Genomic DNA, 23,345 nt, shown 5'->3' on the forward strand with positions numbered 1-23,345 from the left:
AAGTATTTCTTTTCCCTGGTAATAAATATTTTGTTGGAGGGTATGTTGGAGCTATGTAAATATCCTATTCCTCAGAAATCAGTTGCTTAATTTGTTATTTTTATCTACAAAGCTAAAGTCTTTCTATTTTATTTTTGTGTTCAAAATTGTTTCCAATTTGTAGCAGTAGACCACATAAGCTGGCTTCTCAGCTCTTTGGATATGTCCCATTATTTGAGTACTTCTTTACTTTGTAGCTTATCCTTTCATTTTTTCCCTAGCTTTATAGAAGTACTAGAGGCCCTGTGCACGGATTCGTGCACAATGAAAGGAAATTAATTAGAAGGTTGCCCACTGGGCGAGACAGGCCGGACGTGCCCTGGAGCCAACCTCCCCCGGTCCCTCTCCAGTCGGCTGCACTTGAGGTGTCAGTGGAGTGAGCAGGTCCCTCTGGAGTGAGCAGGTCCCTCTGGCAGGTGGGGTTGCTCGGCCTGGCCTGTGGGGATCAAGCTGAAACTGGCAGTCCAACATCCCCTAAGTCAGCGGTTCTCAACTACCCCTTTGGCGGTCGAATGACCCTTTCACAGGGGTCGCCTAAGACCATCTTGCATATCAGATATTTACATTACAATTCATAACAGTAGCAACATTACAGTTATGAAGTAGCAACGAAAATAATTTTATGGTTGGGTCACAACATGAGGAACTGTATTTATTTATTTATTTATTTATTTATTTATTTATTATCTTTTAAAAATATATTTTATTGATTTTTTACAGAGAGGACGGGAGAGGGATAGAGAGTTAGAAACATCGATGAGAGAGAAGCATCAATCAGCTGCCTCCTGCACACCCCCTACTGGGGATGTGCCTGCAACCAAGGTACAGGCCCTTGACGGGAATCGAACCTGGGACCCTTCAGTCCTCGGCCCGACGCTCTATCCACTGAGCCAAACCGGCTAGGGCGAGGAACTGTATTTAAAGGGCCAGAAGGTTGAGAACCACTGCTAAGTGGATCTGGAGTGCGAGAGGGCACTCTGCAGAGTTGCTGTTGCTCGGCAGCTCCTGCATTTCCTGCCTTGAGTGTCTGCCTCTTGGTGGTCATTGTGTGTCATAGATACCGGTTGCCCGATCCTCCTGCCGGTCGCTAGGTTTTTTTAATATATATATATATATATATATATATATATATATATATATATATCCCCCCACACATATATATATATGAATGATTAAAAAATAAAAATTCCGTATATTTAAATTTACAATGTTATGATTTGTAATAAATGAATACTGTGAAGTGATTAACGCAGTTAAGCTAATGAATATATTTGTGCATCACAGTTAACTTTTTTTTTGTGGTGAAACTTAAGATTTACTCTCTTAGGAAATTTCAAATATATAATACATTATTATTAATTATAGTCACCCACCATTTTATACAGTAGATCTTTAGAACTTACCTTAAAACTGATAATTAAGATTCATAATATCTAAGTATATAATATTCCATAATAGATGTTTTATTTATATATATTTATGAATGAATAATATTCTACTTTGTATACATATGTATTATCTATGTATAATACCTATAAGGTGAATTCATAAATATATATGAACACATAAAATGAATACATATGTATCCACAATACATATGTATATGCTATATTCCATAATATATATTTTATTTATATATATTAGTGAATGAATAATATTTCACTTTGTATATATACACATATTATCTATACATAATACATATAATGTGAATACATAAATATATATGATTACATAAAATGAATACATATGTATTCATAATATGTATATGTAATATATTCCATAATAGATGTTTTATTTACATTTATAAGATATATAGATATATAACTGGATAAAGAAAAATATATACCACATATATATATGAAATTTTCTTTATCCATTTATTCATTGATGGACACTTAGGTTATTTCTATATTTCTATGTCTTGACTATTATAAATAGTGATGCTGTGAACATAGGGGTGCAGATATCTCTTCAAGAGATTGATTTCATTTCCTTTGGATATATACCCAGAAGGATTTTTAATGTTTTGAGGAAACTCCCTACTGGTTTTCTTAATGGCTGTACCAAATTACATTCCCACCAAGAGTGTACAGGATTTCCCTTTTCTTCACATCTCACCAATACTTATCTTTGGCTTTTTTATAATAGCTATCCTAACATGTTTGAGTTGATTTCTCACTGCGGTTTTGATTTGTATTTCCCTGATGATTAGAGGTGCTAAGCACCTTTTCATATGCCTATTGGCTATTTGTATATCTCTTTGGAAAGATGTCTATTTAGGTCATTTGCCCATTTTTTAAAAAATTTTTATTAGTTAAGGTATTACAAATGTGTCCTGCCCATTTTTTTTTTAAACTGAGTTATTTGATTTTTTAGCTATTAAGTTGTATGAATTTCTTTTTTCTTTCTTTTTTTTTGTTGCTTAAAGTATTACAAAGTGTATTACATATGTCTCCTTCTTTTTCCCCCCCTTGACATTCCCGCAGACTCCCCTACCCCCCAGTGTATGAATTTCTTATCTAGTTTGAATATTAACCTCATCTTTAATATTTGTAGCTTATTTTGTACTTTTTCTGTCTCAGGCCTAGAATCAGCAATTTCTCCAAGTAGCCTGATTCTTTTTAGTGGCGAATGATAGAAGCTAAGACCCAGGAGTTAGTTGTACTGATTTCTTTTGGAGTTAGTTGCATTGATTTCTTTTGGAGCGTCACTGTTTCTAGGTCTTACAGTAAATAGATCTAGGAAATAATTGATATCTTTAACACACACACACACACACACACACACACACACACACACACAATAATTACTTCTCTCTAAATAGTGAAAACCATGAGTGCTCATTAGTACAATACCAGTCTTAAAAAACCTTAAAAAACCATAGGGTTCATTTTAGTTTTCTCGTTTTGCCTATGTACAACTCTCATCTCTGATTCTGAATAACCTTTTTCCTGATTTCTCCTAGGAAATATTAAAGATAATGTATAAATAGCCTATATTCCCTTTTAACACCTCCCCCACACAGATGCCCTTGCCTCCCTGACACACTGTGTGTGGGTGTCCTCTTCACTCTACTTGGGGTCCTATACCCTATCCTAAGTCACTCTGTAGAGATGAGTTTCTCACCCTGCTTGGACTTTGACATCCAGTGCTAGGCTGCTCTCATATATATCCTCCTGACTCCATTTGAACTCCTAGTTCTCCCTGATGGACTAGACTACATGTATGAAGATCCTTCTCACCCACTGAGGTTCTTGATACCTCACACTATGCCACACTCATCAAAGGTTGCCTTTTTCATCTTGGTTAGGTACTGATATCTCAGGTCAGACCACCTTTTCATAGGGATCACTACTTACTCTGCTTGGTTCTGAATATCTATGCTGGTCTTTGCCTCCTCTCTCTTGCTTGGATGCTTTCCTACCTCATAGCTCACTCCATTTTGCTCCTTCATGGTGATGCCCTCCTCACTCAGTTCAGATTCTGACACTCCATCATAGGGAGATCTCCCCTGTGAACACCCTCCTCGACTCATCTGGGCTCTCATACACTTGTCTGGATTACTATGGGTACCCCTCTCACAGCTGGCTGCCATGTCTGCTTTGCTGTCTTTTACCTGTTCTGTTTTGTTTTGTTTTTCACTTCGTGTTTTAGAAAATCAAAAAGTTTCTTCTTAAGAGAATAGGACAGAAAACTGAGTTTGGTACTCTGAAAGTCAAGTGGTCCTCTTTATAGAGAGAGTCATCAATAGATTACTTAAGTATTATATCAGTCAGTATATTTAACCTATTGTTTTGTTTATAAATATTTGATATCTACTTAATCTTTCTTTCACAGCACATAGATTTGCCCCATTAATATCTCTTAGATAATCATTAATCTACTATAGACAATAGTACACTTAGCAGAATGGCATTTTGTAAATCCCCTTTAAAAAAAAAGGTTATCATATCAAGTCCACTTTGTGTCCTTGTACATCTAGTGTGTTTCTAGCAATGAAAAAAGCACAATGCGTAATAGGAAAGCAAAACACCTATAGGGAGTATTCCATGACCCCAAGCAGTTTATGATCTACTTGGACTAGCAATTGTTCCAAAGGAGAAACAGTGTAGCACAGCATATAAACTTCCTGGCATTTCATAGTCATCTGGTAAATATAGTATATTTTCAGGGAATACTGTGACCTATGGGCTGGAGAAGTTGAAAATTCTTAGAGGATTTATGATACTTCGATTTATCCTGGAGGATAGAGAAGATTTGGACCACTGAAGAGATGGGGGAAAAGGAGGTGAATAGGAAGAAAGTCACTGAGGCAGAATAAGCAATGGTGCATGGGGATAAAAAGGAGTTTATTCTGAAAAAAAAAAAAATAAGTTGGAATGTTGTAGGACAGGGGTCCTCAAACTACGGCCCCGCGGGCCACATGCGGCCCGCCGAAAACATTTATCCGGCCTGTCGGGTGTTTTTGCCGCTGCTGCCTGTTGCTTAGCAGCCGACTAGTTTTTTTTTTAAACTATAGTCCGGCCCTCCAATGGTCTGAGGGACAGTGAACTGGCCCTCTGTTTAAAAAGTTTGAGGACCCCTGTTGTAGGAGGTTAAATTGATAATTAAAAAGGGACATTATTCCCTGGGCCTTGGAACCTGTCAGACTGAGAAGTATGGGCTGTTCTCATAATCACTGAAACAACAGAAAGATCTTGAGCAGTACTGCGACATGATGAAAGTGGTATATTTGGAAATTTAATCTGGAGGATGTTTAGACTGTGGATGGAAGGTGGAGAAAACTGTCATTTAGGCAGTTAAAAAATGACCTGTGTTTGGGGCCTAGATACTGAGCTAGGATACTGAGGATTAAGATAGAACAAGTCTGACCTCTTTCCAGGGACAGCTGAGAACACAGTGAAACAAATAAAAAAGTGGAAGGTTAAAAGTGGCTCCAGAAGATAAGCAACACAAGTGGGCAATGCATTATCTGAAAGAAACATGAAAATCTAGTATTTTGCATTTGCCATTGAATTTAAAAATATCTTTCTTTAATTTCCTTGTTTTGTAATTATTTTGTTCCATGTCCTCTCCAGAAAATCTTAAAAATGCAGATATGCTTGTTGCTTTTTAGCTTTACACATTAGAGGTTGCAACTGGAAAAATACATTGCCAGTGACGATTTCAGGGGTGAAATTACACTCAACTACTTCATTCCTTTGGGATTGTCTTGTGTCTTCACTGCAACTAGAAACACCTGAGTGTTGCCTTTTGTATATTTTGTGAATCTTAAAAGTATAACAAATTTAAGCAAATTCTGACATTTCCCCCCCTCCTAGCTATGTTGCTCTTGCATAAAACACTAAAGTTGAGTATTGGATTTTGGTCATGTATTGTAAATGATGGAATGAATTTAGTTTTCACAGAAATCTGAGCCCAATGTCCATGCATTAAAAAAAAAAATAAGATGGAAAAGCTGAAGTTTACAGACTAAGAGAGGCCTTGCTTAAATTTCACTTGAAACACAAAGTGGATTTTAATCTGAAACAAATATATTTTTCTCTTTAGGGTACTTAATATTTTAATCCATTTACCCAATAAACCTCAATTTTTGTCCCTGATACTTTGACCAGCATTATTTAAACCAGATTGTGGCTTAAATAAATAAGGAAGTGATAATACTTCTAACAAATAATAGAGGGCTGCTACCATATTTTAAGTGTTTCCTACTTTACTTAATTTCTATTTAATCAAGTTATCACCAGAGCCCTATGAGGTAGGTAGCATTCTTTGACATTGTCATCCCAGTTCACTTCATGACTCTATGCCAGTGATGGCGAACCTTTTGAGCTCGGCGTGTCAGCGTTTTGAAAAACACTAACTTAACTCTGGTGCCGTGTCACATGTAGAAATCTTTTGATATTTGCAACCATAGTAAAACAAAGACTTATATTTTTGATATTTATTTTATATATTTAAATGCCATTTAACAAACATCAAACAAAAAAATGAGTTCTAGTGTCACCTCTGACACGTGTGTCATAGGTTCGCCATCACTGCTCTATGCCATAGAATTCCTCTTTTGATATAATTTGTGAAGAATTACCTTCCTGAGTTAGAAAAAATAAACAAAGATAATGTATATTCCTGAGAGCCAGATAAAGGAATTGAGGGTTCAGCAATTGGGACAGAGGCGGGGAAGGACTTGGTAAAGATAATCAATAAGAGACATTTCTACTTCATTGCTACAATTCTACCCCACCCTGCCCCCAACCCTGGCTAATTCTAATTTTCCTTTAGGTCTCAGTGAACAGTTGAGTGGCCTTGGGAAGCCTTCCTGCTTCCTTAACACTGAGAAGGTGACCCCACAGCCTTTTGTTCTCAAATCATCTTTTGCAAGTTTAATATTTTATTTTTTAATTGCCTAATACTATCTCTGTATCTTTCTCTAGACTTTATGTCTCTGTGGGAGGTTCTTGTGTTTTGCTTACTATTGTAGTCTTTACCCAGAGGTTACAGACTACAGGTCAGGGGGCAGTTTGTGCAGAGTATTATTATTATTATTATTATTACTATTATTATTTTTTGTTCATAAGTTATTTTTAAAACTCAGCCAACACTTAAAATATTAACATAGTTTATGTTTAATAAAACCAGCTTTCCAGCTTCTTTAGAAGAAAATAAATATCAGAAATTCTAAGAATATTGGGCCATCTCTTCAATATTAGTTCAAGATAAATAGCCTTACACATACCATTTCTAATTTTCCCACAAAGGAAGGGCTGTTTTAATGGAGATAATACAATTTGGATTTTTAAAGGAATCAGCCTTCTTTTTGTGGTTTGAAACTAAACACATTATTTAAGAATGTGGATTAATTTCTTCCCAGTGATCAGGGCACCTTTTTAACTCCTTGTTGAGCAGATAATGTGCTTTGAGATGCTGGAATAAGACATTTTGTGAGGAAACTGAGTAATCTTCAGATAAAATTAAGAATGTAATTTTATGGATAATTTATCTAGAAAGGACACTAACTTTTGTTTAAAATATTGGTTTCTCTTAGGAAAATAATAAGACAATAAAGAGTGTTATTGATCATTACTTGACACTGGAGATTAGCATGAATAGAAAAAGATTTATTTAAGGTTACTAGCTTTTACTGTTCTGTTTCTTGGTGAACATCAAATTAAATATTATTGCTGTTTTCTATATAAGTCACTTTTCCTGGTTTGCCTGATATGAAATTTCTACTGTGACCAGGCCAGTTTCTAAGCTACTCTTTAGAAATACCATGCTTATATTTTCTTCTTATTTTTCACATATTGTCTCTAATTAAACCATTTCATATCACCTCTTTGGTTACCCAGGTCTTAACTATTCTCCCAGGTCTAACATAAAATTATCTTTTCATATATCTTTAAAAAAAATTTTTTTTATAAAGGGCATGGACGTTGGAGTTTGATAAACCTGGTTTTGAAACCAAATCTGCTTGCTTATTATGTGACTGTGTTGACATTAGCTTCCCTGATCCTCAACTCCCTATAAAATGGTCAGAATTGGCGTTTTATGAGAAAAAATTTATAGCATGTTAAATATCTGAAGCATCTTAAAGTGCTGACAAATATTTTCTACAGCACTTGATAAAGCAAAGATTGTAAACGAACAGCTCACAGAATGCATATGCCTTAGAGGTATATCTGTTTGATTTACACAATGTTTTAAATACTTTCCAACCCTAAAAAAATCAGGAGATTACATAAATATCTAGATTCTGGTTTCTGTTTAGAAAATTAAAACATCTAATTCCCAAATAATGAGCAATCATAGGTGCTAAGTAGGCAGCTTTTCCTTAAAAAAAAATAATCTGCTCTTTATTTTTTTAAGTACATTTTTATTGATTTCGGAGAGGAAAGGAGAGAGAGAGAGAGAGAGAGAGAGAGAGAGAGAGAGAGAGAGAGAGAGAAACATCAATGATGAGAGAGAGTAATTGATTGGCTGCCTCCTGCGTGTCCCCTACTGGGAATCTAGTCTGCAACCCGCACATGTGCCCTGACCAGAAATGGAACTGTGACCTCTTGGCTCATAGGTCAAGGCTCAACACTGAGTCAATGCCGGCCAGGCAAGTAGGCAGCTTTTCTGAGGAAACATGCTTCAATTTGGCACAGTATCTACCTTGCCTTTTGCATTTATTTACTTGGCCTTCTTGGACCTGGTAATTATTTGAATTTACTATCCTGGAATTAAACCAGATATTTTTGTATTTGAATACATTCTACTTTTCATTTTTAACTGTACCCTATTCTTTCATTACAATATATTTTATTTTATATATATTCTCTATATATGTAGTATATAATCTCTCTCTACATAAATATTATATACGTATAATAGACTCCCAGAGAGCAGACATTTGATTTTTTAAAAATTAATGAAAATTCCCACTAGCTACTAACAGTTACACCACACTGTAAGTAAAATAAACGCTAGTTAAATTCGATTATGAGGTAAAATGGTGTAACTATATCAGTGGAATTCACTTTGTGTGTTAATAGTATTCCTTTCATCTCTCAATAAGGCTTTATAAAGGAGGAAAAATGCAGAGGAGAAGGGAAAAAAAGAAGCTTCTCTTATTCTTTCTGCTCTTTCCAACTCCAGGATTGGTTTTCCAGGGCCTTTTTTCTGTTCACAGATACTTTTGTATTGCACACGTTCTGAAACTTTGTTTTGATCAGTTTTTACTTCTGTAGCTCTCCCACTGGGAAATTATACTCGCTCTTTGTTTAATTTAGCTGTTACATAAATATGTTGAAGTGCTCCACTATTTCAGTTCCTGCTGTGAAAATATTTTGTAAGCAGCAGTATTAAAACACTTTTTTTCTCAGCTGTATAGATCATAGGAGTTTGAAAGCAGCAAGAGAATGCTTATCCAGTATACCGCGGGGCTTAGAAAAGAAAGTGGTGTGCCCACAGTTTACCTCAAGGTAGAAGAACCCCAATTAGTACCTACATTCATGACTCTAAATTGATGTTTAAATTTTAAATAGAAATTAAGCTTTTGTGATGTTTGTAAACCAAATAAAATGGATTCCACTTGAAATAGTTACGTTCTTCACCTCACACCCCAAATCAACTAAGTACTTATTAAACTTAATATGTGGGATAAGTTTATTCCCCCAAGAGCCATATGGGATAGGTATTGCTATTAGCCTCATTTTATCCTAGGGAAATTTGAGGTCTAGAAAGGTTAAGTAACTTGTTGAGAGTTAGATAGGTAGTGATAGTGGTGAGATTTTTGACTCTTGCTGTCAGACTTCTGCTTCTGTACCCTTACCACTAAGCTGCCTACCTTGTCATCCTGTGCGTACCTTTCCTATTCTGTTTGCACCTGTCATGCCCATGTATAAGAAGAGCTGGTATAATGTTGACAAAATTTTCAATCTTCCTACCTCTGATTGCTTGAAATTTAATTTTTAAATTTAAAAGTTTCTACCATTATTGCACAGTGATAGCAAACTGTATCTCCATTGTTTGAATTGTTCTATTTCTATTCACCATTTCACCTCATCTGTGAAATTCCAGAGTTACCATAGCTGTGATTTTCTTCCATTGAACATATCCCTTACTGATGCTTTCCCCTTAAAAACAAACAAACAAAAATACACTTCAGCTATGATGACTGGTTGAATAAAAAAATTCTGCCTCAAGAATTTTCCAAGAACTAATAACTTGACTTCAAGACTTTTCCAATTACTTAAAATATCTCTTTTTCCCCTAAGAATAGTTAGGTCTTCAACTATTAATTTTGCCCTTTCTACTTAAAGGTGTCTGCTGGGATGAAAACTGTGCACTTTCTTTCTACTCAAGGGAAAATTTTCTGTTCAACATGGTTTTTTTAAAGTCAAAAGTTATATGCAATGCTGGATGAGCCACAATGGGAGGAGACTAAAAGAATAGAAACTGGACTTTGCAGTTGAAAAGTAGAACATATAAACAACATGGTGAATAGTTAAGTCCATGTAAGGTGACTTTGAGCAGTGAAAGTCAGTGTCCCAGTATAGTGTGGAGCTGAGGTGAGTACGTGGAGTCAAGCATGTTTGAACCAGGTGATGTTAGTCAATGGCTTTGGAAGGAAATCCTGTTCCTCTGCCTGGCTGTTTCATTCCATAATGGTCTGTAAAAAATTGGAGGAAGCAGATAACTCAGATTTTAGGACTATTTTTTAATATATTTTATTTTTTATGATAAACCAGACTTAACTATGAATATTTTAAAACTGAAAAGTATAAAGAAGCCCAGCTGGCCTGGCTCAGTGGTTGAGTGTCGATCTATGAACCAGGAGATCATGGTTTGATTCCCGGTCAGGGCACATGCCCCAGTTGCGGGCTCAATCCTCAGTGAGCGGGTATGCAGGAGGCAGCTGATCTCTCTCATCATAGATGTTTCTGTCTCTCTCTCTCCCTCTCCCTTCCTCTCTAAAATCAATAATAAATTTTTTTTTAAAAAAACTATGAAGAAAAATATTGTTACCCTGATACCCAGAGAAATCTATTATAAATATAGTTAATGATCTATTTCTCTGGCTCCATGTATTTAACTGTCTAAACAACTGCCTGTTGCCTCTATATTATATAAGTTCAACAAATTTAGGATCAGATTGCCTAGGTAATTTTTAGCTTATCTTTTCTCATTGTGTAACTAAAGAAGCACATAAATCAAAGTAGCCAGTACATGTGACTAGATTGCCATACATTTAATATTGCTCAAAAGCATGCTGTTGTCATGTTTTCTTCTGTGATGATTAGCATATTTTGTTATTCTCTCTTACACTATTCTTCATTTCTTTCTTCATTTTAAATTAGGAATAAGTATTGAATATTCTTATACAGAAATCTTTGATTTTTTTAAAATAATGAGGTAAACATTTATGATTATTTTTTTCTAAGTGTTATTCTGTTAATTTCTTTAAATATATTTTTATTTATTTCAGAGAGGAAGGGAGAGGGAAAGAGGGATAGAAACATCAATGATGACAGAGAATCATTGATTGGCTGCCGCCTGAACACCCCCACTCTCACTTGGGCTCAAACCTGCAACCTGGGCATGTGCCCCAACCAGGAATTGGACCATGACCTTCTGGTTCGTAGGTCCACACTCAACTACCAAGCCACACTAGCTGGGATATTCTGTTAATTTCTTTAGGAATCAATCCTAGATCTAGGCTTTATAGGTTAAATCTATGAGCTTTAAAAAAACCAAACATTTTTCTTTTATTTTCATGAGAAAAGTAAAACATTAACATAAAAACTTTAAAAGGAGGAAATTGACAAAAGAAAAATAAAATATAATCAAATAACTAGATTTCACTCTTAACTTTTGGGTTTATAGTTTCACTAGAGACCCAGTGCACGAAATTCATGCATGGGTGCGATCCCTAGGCCTGACTGGCAATTGAAGTGCAAGCATCTGGTGTGGAAGGGCAGGTCCCAGCTGACCTCTGGGCCCAGGGCAGCACCTGGGCCCCTGGGTCCCTGCTCACCCCCCTCTGCCTGAGTCATGGTGCCCAAGTCCCCACACAGAGTTGTGGTGAGCACGGCAGGACACCATAGGCTGGGGTGCAGCGCGGGCCTCTGAGCCATCCAGCAACGCCGCATGGAAGCCGGGTGGGCAGCTTGTCCTTTCCTGGCTGACCTCCAAGACCAGCTCCTGTGCGAACCCACAGAGAGCCCGATCGGCCCCTGCAGTCCTGGTGGCTGCAGCCCGGCTCACCTGGAAGAAGCTGCTCGGGTGTGGGGCAGGCTCCTTGCGGGCACCCGGCACCTGAGCATGGGGCTTCCTCAGTCCACAAGCCCTGGTGTCCCAGGGGAGGATAGCAGGGGAGTGAGACTGAGCTTGGCGGACACCTCACATCTCACCGCACCTTTGTCCCCATCACCCCCACCCCCATGTAGCTGACAAGGGGTCACAGTGAGTCATGGACACACCCCCTATCTTCCATGCTGCCCCTTGGACGTCAGTACGAGTGGTCGAACTCCTGGTTGAACGACAGCCTGAGGGGACAATTTGCATATTAGGCTTTTATTATATAGGACAATTATTTCTTATTAAAATGTTACTATGGCTTATTTCACTTAACTATAGAACTTTCCAAGTCAGTTATTTCTAAATACTTCTTTTTGTTGTTGTTTTGCTTTTTTGAATATCCTCACTCGAGGATATTTTTTCCATTGATTTTTTTTTTTTTTATGGAGAGTGGAAGAGAGAGGGAAAGACAGAGAGAAACATTGATGTGAGAGAAACACATCAATTGGTTGCCTTCTGCACAGCCCTGACCAGGGCGTGGTCTGGGGAGGAGCCTGAAACCAAGGTACATGCTCTTGGTTGGAATTGAACCCGAGACCCTTTGCTCTTCAGGCCAATGCTTTATACACCGAGCCAAGCCAGCTAGGGCTCTAAATACTTCTTTAAATGGCTTTATAATATTTCATCATAAGAACATTATTATTTTGATGACTTTGTTATTGAATATATAACTTATTTCCAATGTCTTATAAAAATTCTGTAATAAATATCTCTTATATGTTGACGGATTTTATTCCTGATACTATCTTCCACTTATTCATTCTTTTCACAAATATGTCTTGAGTGATTACTATGTGTTAAGGCACTTTGCTACCCACTAGCTTCATGGAGCTTATAGTGTAGTACAGTAATATCCAATAGAACTCTTTACAATGATGGACATGTCTGCCCATTAAATGAAGTTATTTTATTTTAACTCATTTAAAATAAAATTTAAATAGCCACTTATAACTGGTGGCTACCATCTTGGATAGAGCTAGTTTAGAATTTACCTACTCATATTCTCAAATCTGCTAGGTATCTTGACTACTGTGTACTGTTCAAATTTCATATCTATACTAAGATATTCTTTCATGTATTCTTTGAAGAGAAATACCTTGTATTCTATTGCAGAAGTTTTACTAAATTTAATAGTACTTGAAAAATTACAGATGCAATTGGGTGAAAGAAAAACCAAACTGATAGTTCATAATTAAGAAGAACCAAGATTAAAGAAGAACCAAGATTAAAGTTAAGATGTTATGTGACTAGCAATATTTTCTTTCCTCTTTCCAACCAAACATTTTTTATAAAACTATTTTTTTATCATAAAATAATTCAAGCCCTGGCCAGTGTGGCTCAGTTGGTTGGAGTGTCATTCCGAATACCAAGAGATTGCTGGTTCAATTCCAGGTCAGGACACATACCTAGTTTTTGGGTTAGATTCCCAGTCAGGGTGTGTTAACGGAAGCAACTGATAGGTGTTTATTCCTCATGTCAATCTTTTTCTTTCTCTCTCTTCCTCCCTCCCTCCCCCTCCCCTATCCTTCTCTCAAAAAATCAATAAGCATATCATTGGGCAAGGAATTTAAAAAAAATTAATGTATAAAACTTCTTTAAAAAACAATGTTTTAGGTAACCAGTTATCTAAAGTAAATGTGAAAAATCTAAAAAGCTGTCTTTTGATACCTGTTGATACATATGTTGATATAGATTTTATTATATTTGTTCAAATTATTCTCAGGAAATTTTTAGTTAATTATTATTACTAGTAGGTAGTACTAAATTAGTATTCTAATTTAAAAATAATTGTTCTACCTTCTACTCAACGTATCTTGATGCTTTGTGATTTATGTAATCAAAAAATAGTTTTAAGTATCTTAATGTTTTTGTTGCAATAGTAAATGGTATTGTTTTTTTAGTTTCTATTTCTGAGAATTCATTATAGGTGTATAAATATGTCATCGATTTCTGGGTGTTAATTTTGTATCCTGCTACAATGCTAAATTCATTTATTAAACCTAGTAGTTTTTTGGTGGAGTAGTTAGGGTTTTCTATGTACAATGTCATGTCATCTGTGAATAATGACAGTTTTACTTCCTCCTTTCTCATTTGAATGACTTATATTTTTTCTTCTTGTCTGATCTCTGTGGCTAGATCTTCCAGTACTATGTTGAATAAGAGTGGTGAAAGCAGGCATTTCTGTCTTGTTCCTGTTCTTTAGGGAAATACTTTTGATTTTTGCCCACTGAGTATGATGTGTACTATAGGTTTGTCATATATGTCCTTTATTACATTGAAGTATGATCCCTCTATTCCTACTTTGCTGAGAGTTTTTATCAAAAAAGAGTGTTGGATTTTGTTGAATGCTTTTTCTTTGTCTATTGATATGATCATGTGATTTTTATCTTTCAATCTGTTTATGTGATGTATCACATTGAACGAATGGAGAAGAAATAGATTTTAAAGCATTATAGGAAAACTAGAGGCTCAGTGCACGGATTCATGCACCAGTGGGATCCCTCAGTCTGGCCTGCGTCCTCTTGCAATCTGGGACCCCTCAGGGGATGTCAGATAGCTGTTTTTGGCCCGATCCCTGCAGGCTTGAGTCAGACAGGAGGGAGCCTGATCCCCACTGACCTGATCCCCACAGGCCCAATCCTGTGCATTGAGTGTCTGTCCCTTGGTGGTCAGTGTGTGTCATAGCGACTGGTCGATCAGTCGTTTGGTCGCTTAGACTTTCATATATATATATAGATAGGATGCTCACTATAGATAAATCTCGATAAAAGCTGAATACTAATCACATTAAGGCTTAATGTGACAGTGCTTTATTTGCATACAAATCATAAATGTACGAAAAGAAGCAGGGCAGGTTCTTTCCCTGGGTTATACCTAGCTAATTCAAAGTCTTGTGTGCAGTATATGCTCATTAAATTTAGTTGTATTGATGAAAAAATAAATTAAAAACCAACCTAAACATGTTATTACAATGAAGTATTTAAAAATAGGTTATGTTAGGTTCTTAGTAATTAAAATAAGCTGACTTTGATTAATATTAAGTGTTAGCCAGTTTTGAAATACCAACTTTCAAAGGCTTATAAATAGTAAAGAGTCACAACTCTGGCACTAATTTGGTGTACTGGGAGCCTAATAGGGTTACATGTCCTTTACTTAACATTGCGTCTTACCACTTTCTCCTTGTAAGGAGGCTGGTATGAAGGTGACTAGACCTGGCTTCTCTTAACCCCTTTCAATGGTGATTTCCTGAGAACTGGCTAGATTACAGGGATCCTTGCCCTACAAAAAAAATCTATAAAGAATCCATCTTTGTTAAAAAACAGCTCTAGCTCTTTCAATACAAGGACTAGTATTGTTAGTGAATGACCATCTAGAGCAGTGGTCGCCAACCATTGGTCTGTGGACCACTGGTGGTCCATGAGGTCTGAAGGTTGGTGACCACTGATCTGGAGCAGAAAGAACTGAATGCTTTCTGGCACCTATCGATTCCCACTGCCTCTTACCAGTTTCTCCTAGGAAGGGGAAAAGTAGAAGACCCTAAGGCTGGAATGGAGGTGACTCCATTTGGCTTCTCGTGTCCCATTCAACTGTGAGCCTTTAGTAAGTCAGCGGTTTCAGTCTTCCCTTTGCTCATTAGTATCTCTATTTCATATTTCTCTGAGGAATCTTACCTAATAATAGACAAACATGTAAATTGACCATCCCTCCACTACGCTCAGCAGCCAATCAGGAGAGTATGCAAATTAATCCAACAAAGGTGGCAATTAATTTGCATACGTAGGCACAAAGCCGCAGAGCGAAGACTGAAGGTTCTGGCCAGAGCAGTGAAGGCCTGGGTCCCAGGTGCCGGAGGAAAACCAGTGCCGGCAGCCAGGGGAAGGGAAGGCCTATTGCATGAATCTCTTCATGCAACGGGCCTCTAGTCTGGATATAATCTCAGAGAAATGCTTTTCTTCTGGTTTTCCTCCTACCTCACTGTCCTACCTTTTTATCCTGGCTTTTCCATATTTCCTTGGCTTCTAAGTGTTGTATTAACCCACGGCTTGCATTACTTTTCTATTGCAAATTACCACAAATTTAGTGATTTAAAACAACACATACTTATTACTTCCTACTTTGGATCAGAAATCTGGGCACAGCCTAACTGGGTCTCCTGTGAGACTGTAATCACAGTGTCACCTGGTGCTTAGGTTGTCATCTGAGTGCTTGAGTAGAGAAGGATTTATTTCCAAGCTTAGGTTGTTGGCAGAATTTATTTTCTGAAAGGTATAGGAGTGAGGTCTTAGTTTTCTTGTTTCTTGAGGGCTGGAGATCTTATAAGATGTCAGCTAGAGACAGCCCTCAGTTTCTAGAAGCTGCCCTCAGTTCTTTGCCAAGTGGGTTCTCAACTTGGCTGCTGGCTTCACAAAAGCTAGCTAGTGAAAGAAAAACTTATATAATGTAATAATGTGATCACACAGTGTAATTCATATATAACCTGTCACGTATTCTATTGGTCAGAAAGAAGTTACAGGTCCTGCCTACACAGTAGGGAGTGGGATTCATAGGAGGACATGACCACCAGGAGGCTGGGATAATGGAGCCACCCAGGAGTCTGCCTATCCCAGGGCTAGTCTTTCACCCTATCTTTTCTGTCTGCACCCAGTTTATGTATCTTGTGGATTTAAATACTGTCAATGAAGGGAGAGTGCTCAGTTTTGTACTTAAAAGCTTGACCACCATATTTAAATTCCACATTAATACAGTCAACGCTTACTTTATATTGCTCCTCTTGGGTATGTCTAATGGACATCTCCAAATTTACATATCCATAGTCAATATAATTACTTTCCCTAATAACCTGCTTTTTTCACAGTTCCACTTAATGGCAGCTTTATCCTTTCAGTTGTCCATTCAAAAACCTTTGTGTCATCCTTGACTTTTCTATTCTTTCCTATCCAAAACCCAATTTATCGAACCTTTTAAAAAACTTTGCCGTTTCTGGTTAGTATCCCTATCTTCAAGTGGCATTAAATGTAATCTAAAATATGGGTCAATTGGTGGCTACCTGGCAACCATTCTAGTCCTAATGGGGAGTAAACTCTATTAGCAATTTTTAGCAACTGGTCAGGGCCTACTCTCTGATCTTGCTATTGATTGAAACTACATGGCTTTCTTTACAATATACCAGATTGCTTCATGTCAGATGTTGCCTCTCACCAAACAAGGCTTCATATACCTTAATGAACCTTTCAGTACTTGTTTCACTCCAAAGATCAAGGAGTAACACAGGTAATGGTAGTCTAACATACTCTTTCTGTGCAGTTTTCTCCTCTGTGGCCTATCTTTTTTTCATCCTATGTTCTTTGTTCCTTCCTTCTCCCCTACATCCTCAAAAACTGTTAAAATATGTTTCTGGATAGGTATGACGTCCCATCATTCATATACACTTAGGTCTAAACTAGTTAATAAATGTATTATTTTCTCCAGGTGAATTTTTACTTTATACCGTTACTCTTGTTATAAAATGATTTTTTCCCTATCAACAGGATTTGAGACAGTAATGTGCTTGTTAATTTGATTTAGCATACAAACATAGAAAGGTTCATGACTGTTTCCTTGAACTCATGAGGGAGAGGTAGCTCTCTACTGTCTATACATATTAGGTGAACCATGGCCAGAACATTCTCTGTTTGAACTTGGGCACAGGTAGATGGTGACTCATGGAGGCAGCTGATAGAAAAAAAGGAGTGACCTCAACTATAATGTTTGAGAAAAGTTTATAAACTCATTCTCTACCACTATAGAAAGTTGTGTAGCTATCTTTTCTTCTTTTCACATACTTTGTCATTCTTTCCTTTCTACTTTAAGTTATTTCTTAAAGTTTATTTAAGCAGGTATCATTTACCTGCATTTCTGGGTAACTTAGCCCATACTTGTTGTTTGCCTTTTTCTATTTTCTTGAATTTTTACAGTAATTTTCTAATTATATTTTTAGGATTCTGCATCTTGAACTTTTGGAGATCATCTGTGCTTCAGAATTTCTACCAGGTAATGAGAAAATATGAAAAAGGCCCATAGTGGCCAGATTATAAGTGTCAGCTTTAGCTAACTTTGAGAATCCTTTTTCTTTTCTTTTTCTTTTCTTTTTTTCTTTTTTTTTTTTTTGATGAAAGAAAAAAAACCCTGAAATTCTGGTAGGATATTTTATAAAAAATGACATTGATGATAAAACATTTTTTTAAAGTTGTATGCAATTTTAAGTGCTTTACTTATTATTCAGAATTAGCCCAACCACAGAAAGAATAAGACAGATGCCGGCTAAACAGGTAGATGTTTTCAAAATAAGATACTTCCTATCAGCAGAAAATGTTTTACTTGATAGGAAAAGGGAGTTGTGTTTTGCTGGCAACAGTTTTGGAGAGATGAGCTCTTGTTGCAGGTACTACATGCTTTTAAAAAACCCTTCATTTTGGCTAGCTGAAACCACCACGTGTTTTAAAATGTCATCCATCATTTCAGTGTTAAGATCGCCCCCTGGTGTGAATACAATCACACCATATGTTTATGAGAAGTTATATGTTTATGAGAAATTTAGACATTGTTTTTAAAACCTCATTTTTCTATTAGATAGTGACAAGCATCTTTTTTAATGCTAGTTTGATTTGGTCAGTATGATGTATAACTATCTATAAATATAAATTAATTTTTTTCTTTGCCCTTATCCATAGTTATATCTGTAGTCAGTGGTCAACTTGAAAGTAGAATTTGGGAATATCTAATTTGTAATCTTTAGGTTAATAACCAATAATATATCACTTAGTAAATGTGAAATTACACACTGAAATAAAATTTTATAGGATAAGCAAGTTCTGTGGTGGTAATAATTTTGTTAAGTGACAAATTGCTGTGCATGGTTTCCTTTTTTGGTAAACTCATGGGCACTTTAATAATTAAACATTAAAATTCAAACATTACATTTTCTTTTTGAAATATTCATGGTGTGAAAAAATTAATCCAAGTTTTGAGATTTTCTTACAACGCAGCAGTTCCCCATAGCCTCGGAACTTGCAAATGTAAGCATAATCCATCCCCGAATCATAAATAGAGCTCTTATCTATTCCCTAAGTGACCCCACCCCATAGATTCTCATTCAAAAATGGCAGCACAGTACCTACTTTATAACTGTCGTTTTTCCTTGCATTTAATTTTTAGTCCTTTGGGAATCATTAAACCATCCTTACAAAGTGAAAGTATGCATAATATTTTAAACTGCATTTCTGTACATTTGGTTATTGCTATTATATTTCCCCTTACTGTCTCTTCTCCAGACTATATTATCTTTATCGTTTTAACTATTTATCATAGGGTTTATGTTCTAAACTTGATAATTTGCATGTTTATAATATTGAGCTGTTTGCAATACACTGCTTTTACTTTCATTTTCTTCTCCATACTCTCTCATTTAATTCTGAACCCTTAAGCTTAGCACAGTATTTGTATTAAATCCTGACTTATTGAAAGGATATCTTCTAAAATGTAGAAAATAAACACACACAAAAAATCATAGCAGTGAACCTACCAGAGTAGATCTGGGTTTGAATAGTACTTATTTTTACTAGCACCATGACCCTCTCAGAGATTCAATCTCTTCTGTAAAATGAAATGCAAATCCTATTTCACAGGATACTGTTAACTCATCCTTTGTATTAATATGTACTTAACACTTACTATATGCCAGATTTGGGGTTGAGTGCCTCATGAACATTTACTTTTCACAACATTTCTGTGAACTAGGTGCTAGTATTTCTACTTTATTGATAAGCCTTAGAGAGAGTAAGAAACCTGGTAAGTGCAAAAACCAAGATTTTAATCATGGTCTTTCTGACTTAAAATGAACCCATCACCATTCTGCTATGCATTTGTTTTAATTACACTCATTTCTGCTACTTTGTTGATTTCATTGTTCTTAAGGTCAAATAATCTCCCAATGTGTAAACATAGAGGAAACAGAAATTTTGATAAAGAGGAGGTGGATTCTTTAATAGGGATGTTCTTTGTGTCCAGAAACCAGAGTGACTTTAGGGCATTTATTCTTCTACACATTTTATTTTTTTTTCAAACCAGGCAGTGCATTAAGAGAGCCCTTGTTAATAGCATGGTTGAGCTGGTAACAGCAGTGACAAGGACTATTGGGTTAGTGAACCTTAAGGATCCTTTATGCATAATGTAAAGGCAGGATAATAAAATGCTAATTTTAAAAACTGTTGCATGCTTCTAACTCACCATTTCTGTTGGTTTTTCTCTGGACCTGGGCCTATCCTCTGTTCCTGTGTGCCTTGCTATTCTATTTAAGTATCTAATTACTTGAATTGGCTCTGTGAAGCCTTCATCATTTTTCTTGTGGTTTAAGAATTTTTCCTGATATTTTACATATCAGATCTTACTCTTTTAATTGCTACAGAGGACAATGTAATAAGTTCCTTATTTTGTTAATAATTTGTTTTGAAGTCTACTAAGTAACTCACCATGGGAACATAGCATGATCAGGCCTATACTTTGTTTAATAAAATCTGGTGTTTCATATTATTCCCTCGGTCTTTGAAATTTGCTCTAAGGAATAGACTGTTCTACCATGATTTAAGAGCACATTGAATGGCATTTGGTTCCATGGCCTCATTTTCAATGGCTGAATGACTATGTTTTTGTTGAGGTTCACTTCTGTTATACTTAGGTCAGATGTATAGGCACTAATACAAGTGTATGTATTATTATCTCTTACTTGGGTAGTACATTACTCCAAACACACACTATCCTTAGGAAGGTTGGCTCAGTCATCATTGAATCAATGAATGAGTGAAAAAATGGAAGTCATTCTAGTTTTCTACCTTCATTTTAGCCCCACCTCTACACTTTTTTCCCATACCCATACACACACACACACACACACACACACACACACACACACACACTTCTTGAATGTGCTCTTTAACTTAGACTTGTTTAATGTCCGTGGAATCAATTTGGGTTAGGCCCTCATAATATCATTTTGGGTTAGGCCCTCATATTTCTCACCTGAACAATTGGAATAGTCCTTTAATTATATTCTCTCTCTAATGTTACCTATATCCAGTAAATTTTCCTAAAGCAAGTCTTAAATATATAGTTTTCCTAAAGCATTGACACTAATTCATTTAGTGTCTTTTTCTCAAAACACTTTGGTTCTTGCTTACCTCTCTTCTAATTTGGCTCACTACCATTATCCTCACCCTTTGGATTCTGTACTTTGCACCACTGAAAAAATTATAAATCCCAGAGTACTTTTTACTTTCTTTTCCTTCCCATGCCTTTATCAGTTAATGCTCTGTGCCACTAACACCCTTCTGCACTTCATTTGGGGAGCTCCATTTTCTCCTTCTAGGACAATTCTTTCCCAACTAAACTCCCACTCCACAAAGCACACACATAGGCTGAGTTAGTGCCTCTTCAGTGGACCAGTGCAAGACCCTATGTTCAGCTCTGTAATTGAAAAGTTCAATTTAAAGTGGGCAGTTTGATGGCAATTATTATATTACTCTATATATTACTCTATGTATTGCCAGATATATAGAAAATTCTTGGGAAAACTTTATGAAGCTCCTGAAGAGGATGAATGGAATTAGAATTCCTGTGAAGCTCATCTCTCCATTAGGCTTTAAAGCTTATAGATCCAAATGCTTCATTCCTGTCAGCCATTACTGGGCAGGACAGTGCAGCAACCATTAGCTGACAGCATATGCTCTCTCATTTACATTGACTATCTTACATTTACATTTACATTGACTCTCCCAGAATTCATATACTCAGTACCCCTCTGTGACAGAGATTTATTGTCGTTCACTCAATATTCATCCTCCTCTCCTTATTTGAGAAGTCCAGATATTGCTGCAGACAGAGAGAGAGGGAGAGAAAGACGGTAAGAGAGAGAGAGAGAGAGAGAGAGAGAATGAGAATATATGATACAGGCCCCATATTTTCTCATCCTTCTTGTTGCTATGGGAGACAAAATCTGTCATAATTCTGTCCAGTGAAATATGAACAGAAATCTGATGGACTTTCTGGAGAGGTTTTGCTTTCTTGATATAGATATTGCCTTATCTTTTTTTTGGCCCTTTCTTTCTTCTTCATTCCTGAAATTTACACATGGTGACTAGAACTGGAGCAGCTACCTTTCAACATTAAAAGGTAGGATTATTACTGAGAGTTTAGCCATGACATCTTGAACTTCCAAATGGATACCAGTAATTTCCTTCCTTTGGACTTCTCATTACATGAGAAAAATTTACCATGTTATGTTTAAACCATTGTTATTTGGGTTTTCTGTTGCATCTAGTGACTCAAAAACTAATTGTTACTAATTAGTATTACATTTAAAACAAATGCATTAAGTTTCTGACCTCTCCAACTATATATTTGTTGACTCAACAACCGGTAGGTCTAAATACCTCCTATAGGTATTTAGAGCTACTGTCACCATATACTATCCTAGATCCTAAGATATCAGGACTGGAACACCATTCCTATGCAAATGGCTTTACGGTCTCATGGGGGCACAGAAACATTAATTACAATATACGGTACAAGCAACACAGTAGTGCATGCAGATAAACATAAGGGTAAGCAAAATAGAGTATTTGCAATTTGATCAAGCTTTCCTAAAATATTAATATTTTTGAAAGAGAAATGAATCTCTCATCTGGAATTTCAGGCACCCTGTGCCTTTTCAATGACACAGTGTAGGTGGTCACTTACTTTTATGTGTCAGCCTTGCTGCCTCTTACTAATAATTAAAATGAACAGTCTAGGAGGTCAGAGATAAAATCCACACCTTGAACTGCTGACAGGCTGTCTTTGAAAAGACAAATTGGTGAAAAGTAATCTGTGGAGAAGAGGGGCAAGAAACAACACAGAAAGTTGCCAAGGATTCTACTGACACACAGACTGAAGCAGAAAGCCAAGAGCTGTAACAAGGAAGGCAGACTGAAGCTCAGTGGTTGAAAGGCCAGGGTTAGTCAAGGGAGACATCAAAATACCAGCCTGAACAAACTCACCGTGAGAGAGGGATAGGGAACAAGCCTCCTCAAGAGAGCTCACAAAATAGGCTGCTCTGCTCCGGGACTCTCCACAGTGTCTGTGAGGAAAGCCAGAAGCAGACCATAATACGGACACTATTTATAAAATCAGAGAGACTCAAAGGAGTTAAAGTAAGAAAATGGTCTCAAAATAAAGCTTAAAATTTATAACCAGTTGATGTTTAAAAAGGCATTAAATGCTCAAAGAATCTGATTCAAAAAGAGGGTCCAGGGACATTGGCATTGATTTTAGTGATTGATCTTGTGATTATTTTGGGAACAGATTTTGAATTAAAAAAAGAAAGAATGAGGCTCCAGGAAAGGCAAAATCAATGTAGAATAAAATTTCTGGGACTAGGCCAAATGCCATTCAGA

The 23,345-nt window shown here is 36.4% G+C and overlaps 1 protein-coding gene across 4 annotated transcripts in view; it reads left to right on the forward strand.

Moving 5' to 3' along the window:
* The window catches only part of LOC102433141 (cytochrome c oxidase subunit 7B2, mitochondrial), a 91,675-nt gene that overhangs the window by 21,148 nt on the left and 47,182 nt on the right, over positions 1-23,345 (forward strand). The window contains exons 1-2 of one of the 4 annotated variants that reach the window (XM_023753605.1): positions 6,322-6,380; positions 17,858-17,910. The exons of 1 other annotated variant lie outside the window; for it this stretch is intronic. The gene's annotated coding sequence lies outside the window, so the exon portion shown is untranslated. Of the gene's footprint in view, positions 1-6,321; positions 6,381-17,857; positions 17,911-22,059; positions 22,084-23,345 lie in introns of those variants that run through there. 2 more of the 4 variants (XM_006088454.3, XM_023753607.1) reach the window with 2 other exon arrangements.

This window comes from Myotis lucifugus, unplaced genomic scaffold (genome assembly GCF_000147115.1).
Source record: "Myotis lucifugus unplaced genomic scaffold, Myoluc2.0 scaffold_48, whole genome shotgun sequence".
In the NCBI taxonomy this organism is placed as follows: domain Eukaryota; kingdom Metazoa; phylum Chordata; class Mammalia; order Chiroptera; family Vespertilionidae; genus Myotis; species Myotis lucifugus.